At 48.9% G+C, this 24258-nt stretch overlaps 1 protein-coding gene across 1 annotated transcript in view; it reads right to left on the reverse strand.

Annotated features, from left to right (window-relative positions):
- Positions 1 to 24258, reverse strand: part of MYO1D (myosin ID) — a 780763-nt gene that overhangs the window by 264191 nt on the left and 492314 nt on the right. The window lies entirely within an intron of this gene.

Genomic DNA, 24258 nt, shown 5'->3' on the forward strand with positions numbered 1-24258 from the left:
CACTAAGAAGGAGAGCAAAGAAGAAAGATAAGAAAAATTAGAGAGGGAAGAGAAGATAGAGAGAGAAGAGGAAAAGATAAAAAGAAAAAAAGAAAAAATAAAAAGAGAGAAAAAAATTAAAATAACAATTTCTACTCTTCAATATCATCCATACCTTAGATATTTACCCGTATGTAGAAGAAGGATTACACAACCTTTTAACCCTTGATAAAATAAGGGGCATCAAATAGCATCGTTCCTAAGTACACTACGAGAAATATGGTTATGATTTCACTAATGTGATATACATTTCATACAAGAATGGATCACCATATGTATCATTAATATCTGTGTGTATAGATCCATATTGTCAAATTACTGTTAATGGAAGCAGACGTCCAAGGCCAAATGATAATATGTTATTGTATAGCACTACGCTTAAGCTCTTTTTTATAGAACAAATATGCACACAATATCACCCAAGCTGTGTTGGTACTCATTTATCGACCTCAGAAGGATGAAAGGTGTCACTGAGAACCCGAGCCAGGAATGTGCATTGATAACCTGAGCTAGGAAGGTGCACTGAGAACCACAGCCAGAAGGGATCACTGAGAATGTGAGCCAGGAGGAGTCACTGAGAAATTGTGCCTGGAAGTGCCACGGAGAACCCGAACGCAGGAGGCGTCACAGAGAACCCAAGATAGGAGGCATCACAGAGAACCCAAGGTAGGAGGCGTCACAGAGAACCTGAGCCAGGAGGCATCGCAGAGAACCCGAGCCAGGAGGCATCACAGAGAACCCGAGCCAGGAGGCATCACAGAGAACCTCAGCCAGGAGGCGTCACAGAGAACCCGAGCCAGGAGGCGTCACAGAGAACCCGAGCCAGGAGGCGTCACAGAGAACCCGAGCCAGGAGGCGTCACAGAGAACCCGAGCCAGGAGGCGTCACAGAGAACTCAAGGTAGGAGGTGAAGTGGGAGAATGGGACAAAAGACTCCCCCCAATCTCCTCGCCCCTGGCCTAGAGGATCGCGACCCAGACACCCGCCACGAGATGAATTTGCCCATCTGCCAGACGACCAAATACCCTGGTACAGGAACATACGGATGTGCCCCTCAGCCTGCCCACCAGCCTGCCCTGCTCAAGCCGACACCTGCGGCATGGATGAACTCGACTAAACCATTCAACAGTAAATAAACACATCGTTAGAGATGCCATGATGACCTAGCCAACGGTCAGAACACCCGTGCAACCATGCACACTGGTCACCCCCACACCAATCCACACGAAGAACATATTCAGTGCTATGACGTAGGTGATAGACACACCCACTGACGCGCATCTTTATTATTTTTCACATAGGTTTTTCAAAATGCAGAAACGCAAGACGCACAAAGCACTCATCTAAAATGCTTGCTGACGCTTCTCCTAACCCTTGCATTGTGATGAAAATACAACGAAGACATGATACTGGATATGAAGCAATGTGATACCGTAACTTAAAGTGCCGTGCATTAAACATCCCCACTTATGCACCAGGCCCAAGTAGGCCGCAAGCAAGAGCCTCCACGAACATTGAACGAACAAGAGTACAATTGCTGACCCTGCAGAATGAGCCCAGCGAGAACTGACAGCCAAGGGGGCAATGTTGCAACTCGCATGCCACAAGCCGAAGCCAAGGTCACACCTGCAAACTAAGCCAGACACACAGTGGAAAATACAACATTAAATGTGCAGAATTCTGCCTCAACCATGGTCTCTCCTCACGTGACCAAGCCGAACCTGACAGGGTGCCAGACACAGGAGGGAGAAGTCGCCTAGGTCCCACATTTGAGACACAGGCTGCAACAATGAAATGACCCAATGGACACCTACAGCGGTGGGAATAGTCTGCTCTCAGGCATATGAGCAAATCCACGCATTGTCTGCATAAACACATAGTTACATATTGTTGCAAATGACAGGTACACAGCGAGCTGGGAACAACGATGGTCCCAGGCTGGGGGGCTCGCGAGTGGACCAATCAGAACATGGGGCACTCATCACTGACGCCATTAACATTAGCCAATCATTAGGGGTCTTCGTGTAACAATTTTCATGTATCTAATAGAAGGGACAACCCAAGTATACCACCTGACTGACCCTTAACCACTAACAGCGTTCTCTATACGTATGCTATACTAACCCTACCACTCGAGGAACCAATCCAGAGTGGCGATAGGTTTTTTTGCTAACTTTCCCAGGTGACGCAAGTAGCGCGTCATACTGAGGCATAAAGGGGCCTGCGAGCCCCACGAATTTCGAGAGTCAGGACGGACGCGTACGATCCTAGACCCATCCCTGCCGTTATTCAATAAACAGCAGAACCACCTTGCTTCTTGTGTGTGTCTCATACTCATTTTTGGGATACGCGGGAGGAGTTGGGGCCTCCCAGCCCGGAGGTCCGCGGAAGGCCCAGCCGACCCCGGGAGAATCCCCCCAACAAGTTGGAGGCACCGCTGAGATCTGTTTAAGATCTGCTTTTTATTTTATTTTTCCGAGTGCTCTCGTTGCAAGGAGGCCCGGCGGCACGGCCCCCTCTGCCGCTGCCCCCTTTTTGAGGACTACAGGACCATCGCGGAACTGCGAGAAGACCGGACAGCGCAATCCGGATATTGGCCTTCGGGAGCCGGTTGAGAAGTATCCCGCCCGCGGTTGGCGAGTGTCCAGACGTGGTCCAGACGAGGGGAGGTGGCGAGCCGCTTGGAGGGGTGCACGCAGTCTAGCGGCCCCGCATCAAGAGAACTTGGTGAGTATGCCACGCCCAACAAGCAATGTGAAATTGTGAGGGAGGGGGGAGGAATAGAATACGGGAGGTGGGAGGTGTTACAAAGGTGCGCGGCGAAGGTTTGATAAATTTGTTTTTGACGGTGAAGTGAATGGTAGCTGGACAAGTGCGAGAGCAGTCCACTACGTTACGAAGAAGGGGGGGGCGGAGCACAAAAACATCACGTGCGGCCGCTCGTAGACACTGATTGGCCTAGGTCGCGACCACCTGTAAGGGTGTGTGTGTGTGTGCGGTTTCCTACGAATTGGTGATTATTGATCAATGAGTAGATGAGGATCCCTATTGATCGAGCAGAAAACTCGATAGATAGATGACGTTTCCCTGTAGGCGGTAGCTAGCTGGTTGCCTAATATGGAAGATAATTGGCTGGTTAAGCCCTCCTGTCGAGGGGCGTATCACACGCGAGGCGACGCAGCGTGCGCAGTCTGATTATATTGTTGATTACCTTGTTCCAGGCGTGACAAGAGGACAGCTGTGGGGTTAACGGGGATAGATTGCAAACTTATTTCAAACTTTTAAAACATGAAAAGAACTTACCGGTAGTTTTGGAAGAGGTCGGTGACATCACCAGTAGGGCTTTCATAGGATATCTCAAGCACAAGGCATTGTTGGAGAGTGGTGGGGAAGAGAATAACGGTAAGGGAGTGGAGACGGAGATAAACGGTAACGATTACATCGGGGCAAGGTGAAGAGAGGGACGTGGCCGCGCACTGAGAACGCCGGCCACGACAAATGAAGAAAGAGGAGGAGGGGTGAAATAAAGTGGGACGGCTGTATAAGAATGTCACACAGGGCACGCAGCCGCAGGGGGCTACGTGCGCCTCGGCCGTAGGGGGCCGTAACGGTGTTAGGGGAAAGAAGAAAAGAGAAAAGAATATATAAATGCAAATGCTATATTTTACTATTTTCTTTTAGCGGACAATCGCAAGTCCCCAAAATTACAGTGCCAGGTAAAACATCTGAAATTGTATAGCGTACATTATTAGCAAGATAACCGCTACCATATCGAGGGAGGATAACAACTCAGTGCTACTATGTCATACGGGACAGGATCGGGAGGGTGGGGGAACACCCTCACTACCCCTCTACAGCATATATGTAAAACACTGTCACCCCATAGGGAGAAACTGATTAAATACAGCATAGAACGGACACAGGGGACGGACAACAAAATGACGACACCATGGCCGCCTAATGGCAGTTTCGACCCATATATCCAACACTCACTATTGACCCATCTGCATAACACATACAAGGGGAAGAAGTTGACACACCATGTGGAGGTGTTTAACTTATGGAGAATGTTCCAGGGGTCCCGACCAGGACCAAACGGAATGTTCACTGTGGGGGAAACAAAGGAGGAGAAGAAGGTTAAGGAGGAAGAACAGAATGGGGAAAAAGAGAGTGAAGGCACACAGTGCACGGGGAAAGGACAAGAGGGAGGAGAAAAGAGTAGCAACCTAAACGAAAAAGAAATAAAAAAGGAACAGGGCGACGACATGCCCCTAGCGAAGGTAGTGAAAAAAGAGGAAGGGGGTTATATCCTTTAACGGAACTACGAGAAATAGTGAGAGAACAATTAAGGGCGGCTGAGGGGTACTCGAACCCGGCATACAGCCCACCACCATATACAGCTACAGGTGGCTACACAGGAGGCGAGCAGACAAGTACGGCAGGGTCAACTTATACGAAGATGCCCGCAGGGGAGGGGAAGACTAGTGAAGAACAAATTGCAGCAATAGGACATGATGAGTGGGTAGCTGCACAGGTATTATTAAAATTGCGAGGTTCATTAACAGGAGAAGAGAGGGAAGTAGTAAGGAAAATGGACGAGGACAATGAGAGAAAGAGCGAGATGAAAGGGGAAGGGGGAAAAGAAAGGAGGAAGAGCTGTTACGAGAAAAAGAAGAGATTTTGGAGGAACGATTAGCAGAATTAAGGAATGAGCAAAATGCCCTGATCAAGCAGCTTGAGAGGGAGGAAAGAGAGAGAGCACGGGAAAGGAAAGAACGTAAGAATGAGTTGAAAAAAATGAGGGAACGAACTGAAGAACGAAAGAGAGAAGCTGAAAGGGTAAAGGCAGCAGCAGAAAGGGTATCTCGAGCAGCAGAGCGCGACAAGAAAAGAGAGGAAGAAGAGAAAGAAAAAGAAATGGAAATATGGAAGAGGAAAATACTATCAGAAATGACCAAGAAATACGAAGAAGGGAGGATGATAGAAAGCATATTAGAGCGGGAAAGAGAGAGATGGGAAAGGAAGAGAGAAGAAGAAAGGATATTGGAAAAGATGAGTAGTGAAGTAATGGAGGAATTAATAAAGAAAAGAGAGGAAATCGGTAGAGAGATGGTGGAGAAAAAAGAAGGGGAAAGAGAAGATAGGAGAGGGGAGAGTGAAGTAAGGAGATATGTACGCAGAGACACAGAAGTAGCAACAACATCAGCACAAAGGGGAGCAATTGGTAAAGAAGAAACGGGAGGAACGGATTTAATAGATTTAAAAACAGTAACGATTCGGGGGAAAAAGACAGATTGGGGGTTGTCGCTCCTGGATGACTTTTGTAGCGAGGAAGAAGAAGGAATGGAGAAAGAAGGAAGAAATAGGGAAAGGGAAAGCTTAGATAAATTGTACATCACCCGGACTAACAGGGAATCACCATGGGCCTGCAGAAGAAAGGAAGAACTGGGGGGAAGTGAGGGGGAAGAGCAAGGAATGGCGGGAAGGCACACACGTGCAGCTACACCCTCATCATCCCGTCCAACATGCTCCACCACCCCACACTCATCCCGTGCAACATGCCCACCTACACCCGCACCCGCCCCACACGAACACACACCCTGCGCTGGCAGGCTTAGAGATCTCCCTGGACGCAGGCAGGAAGAACGAGTACACACGCCCACATTAAATAAAGGAAATGATAAAAGAAGGGGAAGAGATGGAGGAGAAACAGTTACGAGCAGGGGAAATATGGACATAACAGACGATGTAGACGACACGGAAGAAGAGGAGGGGTATACGGACTCGACTCTGGGGAACCCAGGGGGTCAGACAGGACACAACCTAATGCCACTTTTGGAGAGGGGAGGGGTTAAACCACAATACGTCCCTTGGAAGCATGCAGACAAGGAAAATATAAAGTGCAGGCTCCCATCATTAAGTGGAGGTGCGGGGAAATGGATATATGAAATGGAAAAACACACCGCAGGACAGAAACTGGCAGTAGGAGATGTGAAGGGCCTCCTAATATCAATATTGGGGGATGCAGCAGATGACATCTGGAAGAGAGCAGGCTTCCCCGGGGTCACAATAACAAACCCATCACACGGCGGGGCGCCATTCGCAAACTGCAGACATGCATTATGGCAAGCACTGAGGGTACAATACCCAGACACATCAGACATAGGAGCGATTACATCACGCAAGATGCGTGAGAACGAAGATCCTGTTGATTATATCCAGGAAATTCAAAAGAAGTGGCGTATGGAAACTAGAGAGCAATGGGACAAGACACCAGCAATATTTTACCATATACTAATACAAGGGCTCCCGGAGGCAGTGCAGAAACAATTGAAGAAAGTAGTGGGGATGGAAGCAAAGGCTTGGCCGGAGATACAACTGACGATAGTACATCATTGTAGGACATGGCAAGAAAAGATGAAACAAAAGGAAGAGGATAGGAAAGCGGAAGAGGCTAAATTAGTGCAGAAAAAAATTACTAAGTACACGATGGAAGGTGCACTAATGACTACACCTACAACAATGACACCAAACCCCACGCAAGTAGTGGTTGCACAAGATCCCTCCCAAATACAATCACCACAGATTATAGCACAACAGCTGCCACCACCCCCACCATACACGACTAACATGGGAGGAGGATACTCAACACCAGGAGCTGGATATTATAATTACAACAGGGGAAGGGGAGGAATGATGAGGGGGAGGGGATACGGCTATAACACACAACAGCAAGGGGGAGGATTCAGAAGTTTCTACCCCACTGGGCAACAAGTATACCAGGACAATTCAGGGAGTTCCCATGGCAGACCAGGGAACCACCTGTATGTTGGATTTGTGGATTATTAGGACACATGTCACGCACATGTAGAATGAGACCCGGCACACCAACATGGGGAGAACAGGGACAACAAGGGCCTACAAGGGAACAGCAGGGCCACCAACAACAGCAGGCACTGCAACCGGGAAATATGCAGCAACAGTTAGTAACACAACAACAGCCACAGACATATTCACTACCGCAACAACAGATAGCGATATCACAACAACCTCAAGTGCAGCAAGTACAGCAGCCCACTCAAATACAAGACCATAAGGTAACTTCTACCAATACACAGCTACAGCAAACACAACTGGGAAGGGTGACGGTCCTGGGACACAACCCTTACACAGGAAGTGGTCAGTCATTATACCCACAAAAGTCAGCCCACAGACGTCCTTGGTGTGTCCCATCCTGTCGATAACACCTACTAGTGCGGAGGAACCACGCATAGCGGTAACGATAGGTGACAAAAATTATCATTCCTTGTTGACACTGGGGCAACCCGGTCTTGCATAAGGGAAGGTAAATTTAAGATGTCAGGTGAGGCCATGAACACCCAAGGATTCTCTGGGGCTAGGGGGTTGGTTCCCTTTACTGATAACATCCCCTTATCGATAGGGGATTATGACATGTCCGTCCCGCTTTTATATTCAAGGGACTCACCAGTAAACATACTTGGGAGAGACATAATGAGCAGGTTGAATATGACAATCTCCTTCACGGAGGACGGCATAATTTGTTCCACTCCTGGAATAAACATGCTCACTGCACGGCAAATTATGCAAGCATACTGTGGACAGACAGTGATTAGGGCTGAGCCAGTAGATGGCGAACTGTTCCAGTATGGGACAGACATGGCATTCGCATGGATGCCAGGAATAGAAGGGAAGATCTGGAGGAGGCCAACAGCCTATCTGTTCAGAACAGAAACACCAGCCAATGAACCAGAAGGAAAGGTGATTTCAGTGAGCATGGAGAGCATTATAGCAACTGCTGATTACATCGCAGTACATGCCCAAGACCGGGAAGGAAGAGCATGGAGGGCAGTGATAGCACTAGCTGAGGGATGCAGGCTCACCCAGGTGTCAGACGAGGAGCTCTTTTCAGAAGAAAAGGAAGAGGGTGAAATGGTATTTATGATGAGTGTAGATATATGGCTAAGAGTGACATACAAACAAGTGGCACAGAAAATTGCAATGGCACTTGAAGCACCCACATCCACCCAGTTCCTTTTTTTGAGGAGGATATGGCAAAAGTTCCAACATCATTGTGGACTACTAGTCCCTATGACGTGGGGTGCATAAAAAGTATCGGGGGAGTAAGAATAAAACTGAAAAAAGGTGCAATACTCCCTAGAGTGAAGCAATACCCACTATCAAAAGAGGCAGATGAGGGCATATATGAAACAATAACGGCCCTTATAAATAATGGCATATTGGTACCATCAGAATCACCATGTAACACAGCCGTATATCCAGTGCGCAAAGCTAAAGGAGGGTCTTGGCGTTTCATCCAGGACCTCAGGCCCTTGAACAACATAGTGGAAGCAGAATACCCCATAGCAGCAAACCCGGCCACAATATTGTGTGGAATTCCAGCAGAGACATCACGATTTACAGTGATTGACCTCAAAAATGCCTTTTTCTCAATACCCCTGCATCCAGATTCACAAGATCTGACAAGCTTCACGTACAGAAACACAAAATGGAAACACACCAGGTTGCCACAAGGGTACTGCGAGTCACCCTCAATTTTCAACAGAGTAATACAGATGGACTTGGGAAACATTGAATTGGAAAGTACAGTGTTGCAATATGTTGACGACATAATAATTTGCAGCACAAGCGAAAAAAGGTGCAGGGAGGACTCATTGAAGATGCTGACAATATTGGCTGAAAAGGGTTACAAGGTAGACAAAGAAAAGTTACAGTACTGTCAGGAACAGGTATTATACATTGGTCAGCTGATATCCCAACACGGAAGAAAGATTGCACCACAGAGAGCACAGGCTATATCAAACACGCCATTGCCACAAACAGTGAGGGAGCTGCAGCAGTTCCTGGGATTGTGCAACTACTGTAGAGCATGGGCATTTGATTACAGCTCATACATAGGACCCCTACTTGAAGCATTGAGAGAAGCTAACAAAGGGGAGAAAAAATTGGGGTGGACAATGGAAAAGAGGCCTTTGACGAATTGAAACACGCAATATCAACTGCTCCGGTACTGGCCACCCCAGATTATGAACGACAATTCTTTATATTTTCACATTGCGACTCAGCAGTAATGAAAGCAGTGTTGGCTCAAAAAACAAGCATGGGATACAAGCCAGTAGCATTTTACAGCGGTCACTTGGATCCTGTTATGTTAGGTAATTTCCCTTGCGAACAAGGCCTCGCCGCAGCTGCCTTTGCGGTAGAGAAATCATCATCTATTACAATGGGGTGCCCAACCACACTATTAGTGGAGCATGCACTATTTGCAATATTGAACAAGCCTAAGTCCACACTAACCACGCAGAGGGCGTCAGGTTATGAGATCATCTTATCTAGACCAGAACTATCCATTGTTAGATGCAGCACAGTTAATCCTGCAAGGTTTATAGCGGAAGTTATTGAGGAAGGTGACTATGCTCATTATTGTACGCAGACTACTGAAATGTACTCATGTACTAGAAAAGTTGAAGAGGATGCCCTAAATGGAGGAGAGCTCTTGTTCATTGATGGGTCATCAACAATAGACCAAAGTGATGGGATAAGGAGAACTGGGGCAGCAGTTGTAAAAATGACAGAGGAATTGGTGTGTGTTGCGGTGAAATGTGTACAGTTACCACAGCATTATTCTGCTCAAGCAGCAGAATTAGTTGCACTGATCTTGGCGTTAAAAGAAAGCTTTGATAAAAGAGTTACTATATATTCTGATAGCGCATATGTCACGTCAACTGTCCACTCGGGACTGACAAAATGGCGGAGAAGGGGGTTTAGGAGAGCTGACGGCACCCCAGTGCAACATGCTCTCTTATTAGCTGAGTTAATTGAAGTAATAAATAATCCTCAAGAACTAGCTTTGGTCAAATGTCCCGCACACACTAATGGAGAAGATCATATCTCAAAAGGGAATGCAGCAGCAGATGCACATGCAAAGTATGCTGCTTATTTTGGTGAGATATGGAACCCCCCAGAGTCAGAGAGAGGGAGAGGGAGGGGGATAGCTAAAGAGATGTTGATGAAAGAAGGGTACACTCATCTCCCAGCCACACAGATAATGGAGTTACAAGCGGCTGCACCAATGGCAGAAAAAGAAATATGGGTGAAAAGAGGATGTACAATGTCGCCAACCGAAGCACTATGGCGTCAGGGTAACACTGGAAAGATGGTCATGCCATTGGCACTATTGAACACCGCCCCGAGCCAGCCCCATCACCCAGCTCATACAGGGAAGGAAGTTATTGCAGGACGAATTAGGGAAGACTGGTTCTGCCCCGAGCTAAATTCTCATGTAACAAATTCTATCAGCAACTGTCTCACATGTCAACAGTTTACCGCCGGTCACACGCTGCAAGTGATAAAAGGTACTACACCCCGGCCAGATGGACCCTTCCTGCACATTCATATTTATTACGTTGATATGATCAACGTATGTCAAGGAAATAGGTATGTGATTGTAGTAGTATGCCCATTCTCCAGGTGGATTGAGGCAGGACCCTGCTCACATCCGGATGCATTCAGAGCAGATAAATCTTTAGTGAGGGAGGTTTTCCCCAGGTGGGGAGTGTGCGAAGTACTGCGGTCAGATAACAGCCCGCATTTCGCTAATGAAATGTTTCAGCACATCACATCCTTACTGAACATCAAGCATAAATTTGCGTGTGCATATCACCCGCAGGCCAACGGTATATGTGAACGCCTGAATGGCATATTGAAGGAGGCAATCGCAAAGATACAGCAAACAACAAAGAAGAGTTAGTTGTATTGCCTTCCGCTAGCTCTATTTGAGCTAAGGAATAGACCAGGCTACGACCACCACCTCACTCCTCACAAGGTGGTGACCGGACGTCAAATGCGCCTTCCTCTAACACCAACATCAAGAGCATTCACAGACTATGAAAACACTGCAACTGTTCTTGGTGATGAAATGTACCAATATGTGTCTTCTTTGATTACTAGTGTAGTGTTTGTGTCTCAACAGCTCGAGCGAACGCGGGGCGGGTCTAAGAGTTATCAACAAGAAGACGCCGACAAAGAATTGGAAAAGGAAAAACTGTGCAAAATTGCTAAAGGTGACCACATGCTACTCCGCAATTTCAATAGAAAGTGGAACAGCCCACGCTTCACCGGTCCCCACCTGGTAGAGGAGGTATCTACGAGAGCAGTAAAGTTGCAGGAATAGCGTGCTTGGAATCACCTACACGACATGAAGATCTGCAAACTCCAGACCCGCCCTAGCGTCACCGACAGGGCCATTGGAAGAGCAGCGACAGCGTCACCTACGGAGAAAGAGACGTCTACCACAGCTGACGACCTCAGTGTCTCCATACCCTGCCACCCCCCAGAATCCCCAGAGACAAGTACTGAAATAGACACTGGTGATTTGCATACCGCCCATCCCATGGTCACAAGATCAAAGAGTAAACAGACTTCCACCAGTTGATCCCCAGACCCTCTGCCCACAAACCCCCTGCCCACTACACCCACCACCCAATTGAAGGACATTGTTTTGCACATATACACATTTAAACACTTGTATCTTTTCTTTTTCTTTCTCGCACATGCAGGTACCGTGTGTTATTGTATTGTTAAGAAAATAGATAACTAACAGCGTACATCGCCCAGGAGTAGATGCTACCCTCAGACGATAATTACCCTGAAGCCCTATCACACCAATTTGTATATCACATAAAAAGACCAAAGTACCTAAAAAGAAGGAGGGTACGTGTTTACTACACCGCATGTATCTTGTATCTTGGCCATAGAACAATCAATGCCCCATCTTCACCAGCACTTACCTGCTCTAAGAGACAGATCGCTTAGATTGGCGTGGGAACAGCTCTTCGCCTGGGCACTGAACGACTACCTGATAGGGAGGGCTTGATAACGACAACTAACAATAATAACAAGCGTATTTAGAATTTTCAGGCGGGCAACTTTAACGTCGCAAGAATAAGCTGCCGGACTGCAGCAAGGTAAGAGCAAATGCCGGTGAGACTAGCTTTTGTAATAAAAATGATAGGGGTTTTGGTGATCACTGGGTTTTTGGCTGCCTCTGTATGGCAGAAAAGTTATGCTATCAATATTTTGGCTGCACCCAAACCTAACATACCCCCACCCACGGCTGCAACAGGCGTTACGTCAGGTGGTACTAGCAACCCTCCACATAAGGGAAGTAGAGTTAAACGCAGCACATACTCAGATAATAAAGGCATTGATAATTACATAACAGATTCAGCACACGTCTCGAACAACATGTGGTACCAGCACATGACCCAAATAGGTAAGCAGACAACAGAAGACAGCTGCTATGTCTGCTCATTGATCCCATACGCCATGAGCGCTTCTCGAACATTCGTTGCCACAGAAATAGATGAAAAGACGGCACGATGTATAATATACCTGGCACTATTCCAAACGAGAGGGCGATTTCAAGAGACGGTGGTGAGACTGGTGTGGAAAACGCGAGACACATATCCATACGAAAACAACTTCCTCAAGTCTTATTTGAGTTACCACAAGAGCAGTTTGCATGCTGAAGCATTCAGATATATGACAAGTGGTCCTGAAAAGGGAGAAACGAAGAAAGTAACACTACAATACCTACCATGTGACTGTTACGCCACCGAAGTTCCTGGTACACAAGGCTGTTGGGAAAGACCACTGGTAACAATAACGGGGAAGGTATACATGAACAATAAATGGGACATAGGAGTGGTTGGCAGCAACATGGTAACAAGAGAAAATATTACCACCATTGATGAACACAATAACAGATGTTGGACGATTTGGGGCAAGTACGTACCCATGCTGACATGGATGGAGAAGGATGAAGACCCAATGAGCAAACTGCCGCTGTCTGCACCTAAGCTATGCTACCAACATAGAGGAGAAGTGGACGTGGGATACAACACCAACTGTGCCAGCGTGTTAGAGCTACCAGAGGGGGGAGCAGGAACAGCAGTATTAATGGACCACTACTGGGCCTGCGGAACCAAGGCATACCACACACTGCCCCCTCTGTGGAACGGTATATGCACAATGGTACACATTAATGTACCATCACTAGTGGTGCCCCAGAAACATGTGAAGATGGCAAACTTCCCTAAAATGGATGAAGGAAACAAGAGGAAGAAGAGATCTGTACAATCTCAGAGGGGGTCAGACAACGAAAACAAATGACAACAATAATGTCCTGAATAGAAAAGAGAGACAAGGCGAACCTCTGAAAGGAAATTACCTATGGGGAAGGTCGGAAACAGCACTCACTTCAATCCCACCAGAACACAGACTATTCAGCAGAGCAGCAATGTTTTTCTCGTCAATAATACACCCGGGACTACAAGCTTACGCAAACGCAAAATGGCTCCAGATAACCCGATGGGAGCTGATGATGACAATTAATTCTACAGTAAATGGATTCAACGCAATAAAAGAGGAACTGCGAGCAGTGAGGATGGTAGCACTACAGAACAGATACGTATTAGATCTCCTTACAGCAATGGAAGGAGGAGTTTGCGCAAAGATAGGACAATCATGCTGCACATTTATTCCTACTAACGATGCCGACAATGGTACACTTACCGAAGCAGTATCACAACTGGCCCAAATGCACTCCAAAATGATAGAAGAAAGTAAAGGAGTGAAGAAGGATGACAGCTGATTTTCATTGTTATGGTCATGGATGCCATCATGGCTGTCGGACGGACTGAAGATTATAGTTGGATGTATAATACTGGCTGGAGCTGCACTGATCATAATAAGGTTCTGGAAAGCCCGGAAAGCACGCACTACAGACAAAATGATCGAAATGGTTGGTATGCACCCCTTGATGCCAACTGATGATGGCCAGCACACAGACACAATAATAAAGGAAAGAGAAAAACTGCGCAAACAGATCATCACCAACCACCTGAACCCGCCATCCGTGAAGCTCGAAAACCCAAGAAACCCGAGGAGCTACATCGGGAAATGGGTATACTGCACACCTGGAGGAAGTTGTGTGTATATGTATTGGTCATTTGAGGACCATGTCAACCACTATGGACACCTGGGAGGAGTAACTAAAATATGGAGAGTAAGAGGAGATAAGGAAAAAGATATGTTTGTGGTCGACAAGTCGACCAGAGGGGGGACTGAAGTGGGAGAATGGGACAAAAGACTCCCCCCAATCTCCTCGCGCCCCTGACCTAGAGGATCGCGACCCAGACACCCGCCACAAGATGAATTTGCCCATCTACCAGACGACCAAATACCCTGGTACAGGAATATACGGATGTGCCCCTCAGCCTGCCCACCAGCCTGCCCTGCTCAAGCCGACACCTGCGGCATGGATGAACTCGACTAAACCATTCAACAGTAAATAAACACATCGTTAGAGATGCCATGACGACCTAGCCAACGGTCAGAACACCCGTGCAACCATGCACACTGGACACCCCCTCACCAATCCACACGAAGAACATATTCAGTGCTATGACGTAGGTGACAGACACACCCAATGATGCGCATCTTTATTATTTTTCACATAGGTTTTTCAAAATGCAGAAACGCAAGACTCACAAAGCACTCATCTAAAATGCTTGCTGACGCTTCTCCTAACCCTTGCATTGTGATGAAAATACAACGAAGACCTGATACTGGATATGAAGCAATGTGATACCGTAACTTAAAGTGCCGTGCATTAAACATCCCCACCTATGCACCAGGCCCAAGTAGGCCGCAAGCAAGAGCCTCCACGAACATTGAACGAACAAGAGTACAATTGCTGACCCTGCAGAATGAGCCCAGCGAGAACTGACAGCCAAGGGGGCAATGTTGCAACTCGCATGCCACAAGCCGAAGCCAAGGTCACACCTGCAAACTAAGCCAGACACACAGTGGAAATTATAACATTAAATGTGCAGAATTCTGCCTCAACCACGGTCTCTCCTCACGTGACCAAGCCGAACCTGACAGGGTGCCAGATCCAGGAGGGAGAAGTCGCCTAGGTCCCACGTTTGAGACACAGGCTGCAACAATGAAATGACCCAATGGACACCTACAGCGGTGGGAATAGTCTGCTCTCAGGCATATGAGCAAATCCACGCATTGTCTGCATAAACACATAGTTACATATTGTTGCAAATGACAGGTACACCGCGAGCTGGGAACAACGATGGTCCCAGGCTGGGGGGCTCGCGAGTGGACCAATCAGAACATGGGGCACTCATCACTGACGCCATTAACATTAGCCAATCATTAGGGGTCTTCGTGTAACAATTTTCATGTATCTAATAGAAGGGACAACCCAAGTATACCACCTGACTGACCCTTAACCACTAACAGAGCTCTCTATACGTATGCTATACTAACCCTACCACTCGAGGAACCAATCCAGAGTGGCGATAGGTTTTTTTGCTAACTTTCCCAGGTGACGCAAGTAGCGCGTCATACTGAGGCAAAAAGGGGCCTGCGAGCCCCACGAATTTCGAGAGTCAGGACGGACGCGTACGATCCTAGACCCATCCCTGCCGTTATTCAATAAACAGCAGAACCACCTTGCTTCTTGTGTGCGTCTCATACTCATTTTTGGGATACGCGGGAGGAGTTGGGGCCTCCCAGCCCGCAGGTCCGCGGAAGGCCCAGCCGACCCCGGGAGAATCCCCCCGACAGAGGCGTCACAGAGAACCTGAGCCAGGAAGCGTCACAGAGAATCCGAGCCAGGAGGCGTCACAGAGAACCCGAGCCAGGAGGCGTCACAGAGAACCCGAGCCAAGAGGCGTCAAAGAGAACCCGAGCCAGGAGGAGTCACCGAGAACCCGAGCCAGGAGGAGTCACCGAGAACCTGAGCCAGATGGCATACCTGAGAACCCGAGCCAGGATGCGCCACTGAAACCCTGAGCTAGGAGCCGTCACCGAAACCCTGAGCTAAGAGGCTTCACTGACAACCCATGCCAGGAGGCTTCACTGAGAGTCCGAACCAGAAGAGCTCACTGAGAAAGAGAACTAGGAGGCATCAAGGAGAACATGAGCCAGTATGTGTCACTGAGAACCCAAGCCATGTGGTATCACTGAGGACCCGAGCCACAAGGTTTCACTGAAAACTCGAGCCAGGAGGCTTCACTGAAAACCCGAGCCGGGAGGCACCAGGAGGCCTCACTGAGGACCCGAGCCAGAAGAGCTCACTAAGAAAGAGGACTCAGAGGTGTCAATGAGAGTCTGAGCCAGGAAGCGTCACTGAGAACCTGAGCCAGGAGGCTGCATTGAGGACATGAGCCAGGAGGCGTCACTGAGGACCAGAGCCAGGAGGCTGCATTGAGGACATGAGCCAGGAGGCGTCACTGAGGACTGGAGCCAGGAGGCTTCACTGAGGACCCGAGCCAGGAGGCAACACGGAGGACCAGAGCCAGGAGGCAACACGGAGGACCCGAGCCAGGAGGCAACACGGAGGACCCGAGCCAGGATGCAACACGGAGGACCCGAGCCAGGATGCAACACGGAGGACCCGAGCCAGGAGGCATCACGGAAGACCCGAGCCAGGAGGTGTCACTGAGGACCCGAGCTAGGAGGTGTCACTGAGGACCCGAGCCAGAAGAGCTCACTGAGAAAGAGAACTCAGAGGTGTCAATGAGAATCTGAGCCAGGAAGAGTCACTGAGAACCCGAGCCAGGAGGCTGCACTGAGAACCTGAGCCAGGAGGCTGCACTGAGAACCTGAGCCAGGAGGCATCACTGAGAACCCGAGACAAGAGGCATAACTGAGAACCCGAGCCAAGAGGCACCACTGAGAACCCGAGCCAAGAGGCATCACTGAGAACCCGAGCCAAGAGGCATCACTGAGAACCCGAGCCAAGAGGCATCACTGAGAACCCGAGCCAAGAGGCATCACTGAGAACCCGAGCCATGAGGAGTCACCGAGGACCCAAGCCATGAGGCGTCACTGAGGACCCGAGCCATGAGGCATCACTGAGGACACGAGGTGTCACTGAGGACCCGAGCCATGAGGTTTCACTGAAAACTCGAGCCAGGAGGCTTCACTGAAAACCCGAGCCGGGAGGCACCAGGAGGCCTCACTGAGGACCGGAGCCAGAAGAGCTCACTAAGAAAGAGGACTCAGAGGTGTCAATGAGAGTCTGAGCCAGGAAGCGTCACTGAGAACCTGAGCCAGGAGGCTGCATTGAGGACATGAGCCAGGAGGCGTCACTGAGGACCGGAGCCAGGAGGCAACACGGAGGACCCGAGCCAGGAGGCAACACGGAGGACCAGAGCCAGGAGGCAACACTGAGGACCCGAGCCAGGACGCAACACTGAGGACCCGAGCCAGGACGCAACACGGAGGACCCGAGCCAGGACGCAACACGGAGGACCCGAGCCAGGACGCAACACGGAGGACCCGAGCCAGGACGCAACACGGAGGACCCGAGCCAGGACGCAACACAGAGGACCCGAGCCAGGAGGCGTCACGGAAGACCCGAGCCAGGAGGTGTCACTGAGGACCCGAGCCAGGAGGTGTCACTGAGGACCCGAGCCAGGAGGTGTCACTGAGGACCCGAGCTAGGAGGTGTCACTGAGGACCCGAGCCAGAGGAGCTCACTGAGAAAGAGAACTCAGAGGTGTCAATGAGAATCTGAGCCAGGAAGAGTCACTGACAACCCGAGCCAGGAGGCTGCACTGAGAACCTGAGCCAGGAGGCTGCACTGAGAACCTGAGCCAGGAGGCATCACTGAGAACCCGAGACAAGAGGCATCACTGAGAACCCGCGCCAAGAGGCACCACTGAGAACCCGAGCCAAGAGGCATCACTGAGAACCCGAGCCAAGAGGCATCACTGAGAACCCGAGCCAAGAGGCATCACTGAGAACCCGAGCCATGAGGCGTCACCGAGGACCCGAGCCATGAGGCGTCACCGAGGACCCGAGCCATGAGGCGTCACTGAGGACCCAAGCCACGAGGCGTCACTGAGGACCCAAGCCACGAGGCGTCACTGAGGACCCGAGCCACGAAGCGTCACTGAGGACCCGAGCCAGTAGGCGTTGCAGAGGACACAAGCAAGGAGGTGTCACAGAGGACCCAAGCCACTAGGCATCACTGAGGACCCAAGCCAGTAGGCATCACTGAGGACCCAAGCCAGTAGGCATCACTGAGGACCCAAGCCAGGAGGTGTCACTGAGTACCCAAGCCAGGAGGCGTCACTGAGTACCCAAGCCAGAAAGCGTCACTGGGTACCCAAGCCACGGGGCGTCAGTGAGGCCCCGAGCCAAGAGGCATCAGTGAGGACCCAAGGTACGAGGTTTTGTATAGACATCTACCTGTTTTGGTTGAACATAAATCCTTGCTCTAAACCCTGTGTCTTCAACTGAATAAAGCATGTTTTTGTTTGGCACCTATTGAATTTCGAATCATACACTGAGCGCCCAGCCTGTGACAGCAGGTAAAGGGAGCCCTCACGCTGCCTAAACCAAGACCTCCCTGACCAGGTCAAGGGAACAGCACATTGCCCAAGCAAATATATCAGTGACCAAGAAAAGGGGCCACCACACTGCCTAAGCAAATACATTACTTACGAGGTAAAGGGAGCCCCACACTGCCAAAGCAAAGATCTCACTGACCGTGGACAGAAACCCTTACAGTGTCTAAGCAAAGCCATCACTGACAAAGTGAAGGGAACACCACATTGCCTAAGCAAAGCAATCACTGACCAATATGTAAAAGGAAGCCTCACACTGCCTAAGCACAGCCATCACTGGCCATGTAAAGAGACATCACAATGCCTAAGAATGACATCACTGAGCAGGGAAAAAGAGAACACTACACTGCCAGACATCACTGACCAGGTAAAGGGACCACCACACTTTATAAGCAAAGACATCACTGACCAGTAGCTAAAAGGAAGCCTCACATGGCCTAAGCAAAGACATCACTGACAAGGTAAATGGAATACCACACTGCCCAACCACAGACACCACCGACCAGGTACAGGATCCCACACACTGCTTAAGCAAGATTTCACTAACCAGATAAGGAACCATTACACTGCCTAAGCAAAAACATCCTTGACCAGGTGAAGTGATCACCACACTTCATCAGCAAATACAGCAGTGACCAGGTGAAGGGAACACCACATTGCCCAAGCAAAGACATCAGTGACCAAGAAAATAGAACCCCACTCTTACACTGCCTAAGCAAGAACATTACGGACCAATAAGAAAGGAAACCTCTCACTGCTTAAGCACAGACATCACTGAACAGTAGGTAAAGGGACCACGACACTGCCTAATCAAAGACATCACTGACCAGGTACCGGGAACTCTTACATCTCTAAGAAGACACGTCACTTGAAGGACCGTTCAGAAGGAGGCCTTCAGCTAAAAACAGGTCTTTTGAGCAAGGAAAATACAACAATCAGCCATAAACCACACCAACGATTGACCAAGCAAAGGCCTCAATTATTCTATTTAGTCAATTAATTGTCTTTTTATCCCACCTCTCACCCCAGCCGAGCAACATCACTTCAATGCATGATCAGTAGCCCCACACCACCCAAAACCCACTCCCAAGCAAAGGCAGCAGCACAAGTGGGGCAACACCCTCACACCACCTCTAGAGCAAAGATGGAGTACCCATTGATATATCCAAGCCCGCATCTCTGCGGCCTCTAACAACGTGGCTGAACTTTTCAAAATCTGAAAGCTACTCACCAAACCTACCGCAGTCTCCACTTCTCTGCCTTCCCTGGCCCTCTGGCCTCACTCCATTTCTAAAACTCAGGACATCTTGTCCTCATGCTCCTCTACTCCACACCCTTCCCCCTCACCCGCTCAGGCCTCCCTTAGCTCCCGCTCTCCCCTCCCCTCCTACTCTCCTGTTTCTCTCCCATAACACCTGATGAGTAGTCTGGACATGCCCGGACTATGAAAGTCTCATCCAAACAGGTGCTCCCCTGCTCCTCCAGAACTATCAAGGACAACATTGTCTCCCCTTGCTCCAGCCTTGGTCGATTTCTGCAATCACTCCTTGGCCACTGGATCCTTCCCTTGATTGTTCAAGCACTCCTTTCTGCACCCTCTCTTCAAAAAGCCTTCTGCCGACCTTCCTGTCTGGCTAACTACCACCCTATCTCCATTCCCCACCTTCCTGGCAAACTCTTGGAGAAGCTGCCCATCTCCCAGTTTATCCACCACACTGAATCTGTTGGTTGCCTCCACGACTACCAGTCTGGCTTCAGAGCTGCCAGAGGCACGGAAAATGCTCTCCTGAACACCTGTGAAGACTTGCTCTGTAATCTCGATTCCAACGCTCCTTCCGTCCTCATCCTTCTTGACCTTTCCTCTGCCTTTGATACTGTCAATCATTCCTCCCTCATAAATCAGCTCCATGATACCCTTGGAATTACAGACCTGGCTCTGGACTGGTTGACGACCTTCCTCTCGGACTGACCTTTCCAGGTTCAACTGGGCCCTTTTCTCTCCTCCATCTCTCGACCTGCAGTGCCCCACACACTCTCTCTAGACTCTCGCCTTGGCTTTTCAACATCTACCTAGCCCCTCTAGCCCATTTAATCTCCACTTTCTCTCCTAACTTCTAGTGTTACGCGGATGACATGCACCTCTCCTCCAAGCTTCCCTCCTCGGGTCTCCTCCTCTCTCATTCCTGCCTGTCTGCTATTCATGCATGGTGCACTGCTAACGATCTATCTCTGCCTTAATGCCAGTAAGACCGAGATCCTTCTCCTTGGGACCCCTGCTCCCTCTTTGCCTCCCACAGTCTGGCTGCCCTCCATGTGCCCCCTCCCCTCACCCTACTGTGAGGCAAAGAACCTTGGTGTCATCTTCGACTCCTTGCTCTCCTTCTCACCTCATATCACGGACCTTCCCAAGAAGGCCTACTTTCAGCTGCACCTGCTCAGAGACATTCTATCTTTCCTCACCTTCCCCCAGAAAATCAATGTCTCCAGAGCTCTGTCCTCTCCAGGCTGGACTACTGCAATAGCCTCTTCCTCAATATGCCTAACTGCCCCCTTCGACCCCTTCAACTAATCCAGAAAAGAAATGCAAGATTTATCCTTGGCGTCAAGCCCAGGGACCACATCTCTCCAGCCCTAAAATCTCCCCACTGGCTCCCGGTTGCTGCGAGGATCAAGTTCAAGACCCTCTGCATAATCCACAAGGCTATCTGGGGCCTTGGACCCCACTACCTCCAACTCTCGCTCCCTAAATACCTTCCTGCTAGAGCCCTTCGGTCTTCTAGCTCCAACTGTGTACAGATCAGACGCTTTTCCAAGCAGAGAGTGGGGGTAGATCTCTCTCCTCCTCAGATGCCTCCCTCTCGAATGGCCTCTCTGGCCCTCTCAGACTTGGGCCGGATCTCCTTAAGTTCCGGAAGTGTCTCAAGACGTTCTTTTTCTCTTCATCCTTCCCTCTCCACGTCTCCTGCTAATGTCCCCATCTGCCTCTTGACTGGCTGCCTGGTTCCTTCAGTTTCTTACAGGGCACCAGGCCCCCCTCATCCAGACGATCCCTACACTTGGTCTCCCCTGACCACTCCCCCCCCTTCACCTGCATGGTCCTTCAGGGGCCCCTCCCTCTGCACTAGACTGGCTGGGCCGGCACCCTTGAGTCCTTCCAGCCCCTTACCTCGCACTTAGCTTGTGGACCTTCCTTTACCTGGACTGTCTGCACTCCCTTGGCTCTGTCCACCTGGCACTCGCTATTCTCACTGACCACCCCCCCTTCCCAGTCTCCTCTGTACTTCTTGTCACTGCTCTCGCCCGATCCGAACGTCACAAGGCCTACTAGAACCATTTTTGCCCCCCCGCTTGTCTTGTTGTGCTTATGAAACACATTGTGTATCGGCGCGTTATAAATGTATAAATACCCTATAAATAAAAAATAAAATAAATAGTGACAGCAGGTAGAATCCCCACTGCTTAGCTAACAAGAGACTTCTATGCACCTGTGAATGGGCAGCAGGGACGTCGTTTCAAATGCCAGGGGTAGCCGAAGAGACATCACATGATCCTTGACCTGATGATATCACAGGAAGTGATGTTATTTCACTCCGTCCCCAAGTGACATCACAGAAAGGGATGCCACATGACCTTTCACCCCTTGACAAAACAGGAAGTGGCATCAAATAGCATTGTTCCTTAGTACACTAGGAAAAATATGGTTACGATATCACTGTAATAGGATATATATTTCATACAATAATAGATCACCATATGTAGCATTAATATCATTGCGTATAGGCCCATTTGACCAAATTACTGTGAATGCAAGCAGACGTCCAAGGCCAAAGGATGCCATGCAATGGAAAGAAAATGCATGTGGCTGTTGCATGAAATGAAAGGTGTGTCAACAAATTCAGCCCTTAGAAACTAAGCCAGAACCAAGCAAATCTACAGTCATCCCCTGTCGGGATATGCACAAAAAAACACAAATAGATTGCAGCATGTTATATAAATTTACAGGTGTTGGAGTTTTCTGAAGCATTTTTATTTGTTAGACAATTCTCACGTATTGAGTGTGGCAAGGAACGCAGAGGGAGAGAGACCGTCATTCGTTTCCTCCCCTTTGGCTCCAAGACACTTGGGACTGCGCCAGCCTGACACAAGCTCACTAGCAGTTGTGTGGTCCATGGTGGATAAGTGCTCACCTAAAACACATTTAGCTGCTAAACCTGGCCACCCCCAATCGACATCCCTAATGGGCAGGCCTCCTCCTGAACCACGCACATTCCGCAGAAATGATCTCAATAACATTTAGAAGCAGGGCACAGTCGGGCGCCTGAGCATGTGTGCATCTGAAAGTTGCTCCGTTGCACAATTATGGAGTCTTTTCAACCAGGAACTGCAGCCTCGCTCGCTTTCTTCTCCCCGAGAGGCCTACACCCTTCTAATAATCTACCAGGTTTATGGTTACTCATTATGTGGCCGTCCAGATGTTTTTAACTACAACTCCCATGGTACTTCATCGCTGACTGTGCTGGCAAGGGCTGATGGGTGTTGAAGTCCAAAACATTTTGAAGGCCACATAATGAACAACCATGTGGCTTGCACCCTAAGTCTATTCCAGAAACGAGGCCACTCACCGATCTGCAAGTAGCGTCTAATTGTAATCCCCAGTCTGCTGAGCTTCTTTGTGGTGGCTTTTGCTATAGTACAACATTAATAAATATTGAGAAATGTGAAGAAGACTTAATGAGCCATTAAAACACAGAAGGCAGAACAGATTAATGAATCGTAATGGGGTTAGTAAAATGGAAATGCAAGCGGCAGTACAGTAGAAATTAACAAGATGCCACCAATTAAGGAATAATTGGATAGCAGCTAATGCCATTAAAAGATCTAGAGAGGTGATAAACACTCCAAAAAGCTTTAAAACCGGCTACGTGCTTTCATTATCATTCTGGTACTTTGAGTCCTAGATCTGCCTCATTCACGATTGGCTGGAAATGGATGCCGTCACGGACAGCGTTCAATATACACGTGAAAGGATATTTTCATTGTACCTCCTGTGCCCTGAAGGAAGGTGTCAGCCTTCCTCACGCGGATCAAAGAGGCAGCTTCCTGGGCATAGTTGTTGTGGGTACACCCAGGCCAGGTGACAGCCAATTCACTCCCAGTCCTGTCATGAGTGATTTATCTCACCAAGCTGACAAGAATATGATATCCAAATTATGTGGTTGTATAATTGTATAACCTAAGCAGCCACCATGTCATAACTAGACATGGCTTATATTTACAGTTGATAGTGCCACCAGGCAGATGAGGTACACAATTATTATGTTACCAGTGGGACAGATGTTTAAAAAGCCACCTCTGCCTGTTGGAACCTTGTGTTGTAACAGCTTTTCGGGGATACACATGTGACCATTGAACCTGCCCTACTACCATTGCAAGGCAGTTGATGGTGATGTCAGGAGATAATCACAACAAAGGCACATAAGTGCAACATGATTTTGGCATGGAGCACTATAAAAGCAGTTGGGGTCAGATTAGAAAGCCTCACAGTCTAGACATGACAACTATTCCTAGAGCATAGGGCTTCAGAGATCAAAGATAAAGATGCGACCGATACTGATGGCGCTGGAGCCAAGATCCACCCAAATGCTAAAGCTGTGGTCCTGAATGACATGAGGTCTACAGAGACTAAACCATAATGGTGCCTATATGCACAGACTGTAAGCTCTGTTCATTTGTTAGTGAAATG

The sequence above is a fragment of the Ambystoma mexicanum genome, chromosome 13, assembly GCF_040938575.1.
Source record: "Ambystoma mexicanum isolate Mex_15411 chromosome 13, UKY_AmexF1_1, whole genome shotgun sequence".
NCBI classification, from domain to species: Eukaryota; Metazoa; Chordata; class Amphibia; order Caudata; family Ambystomatidae; genus Ambystoma; species Ambystoma mexicanum.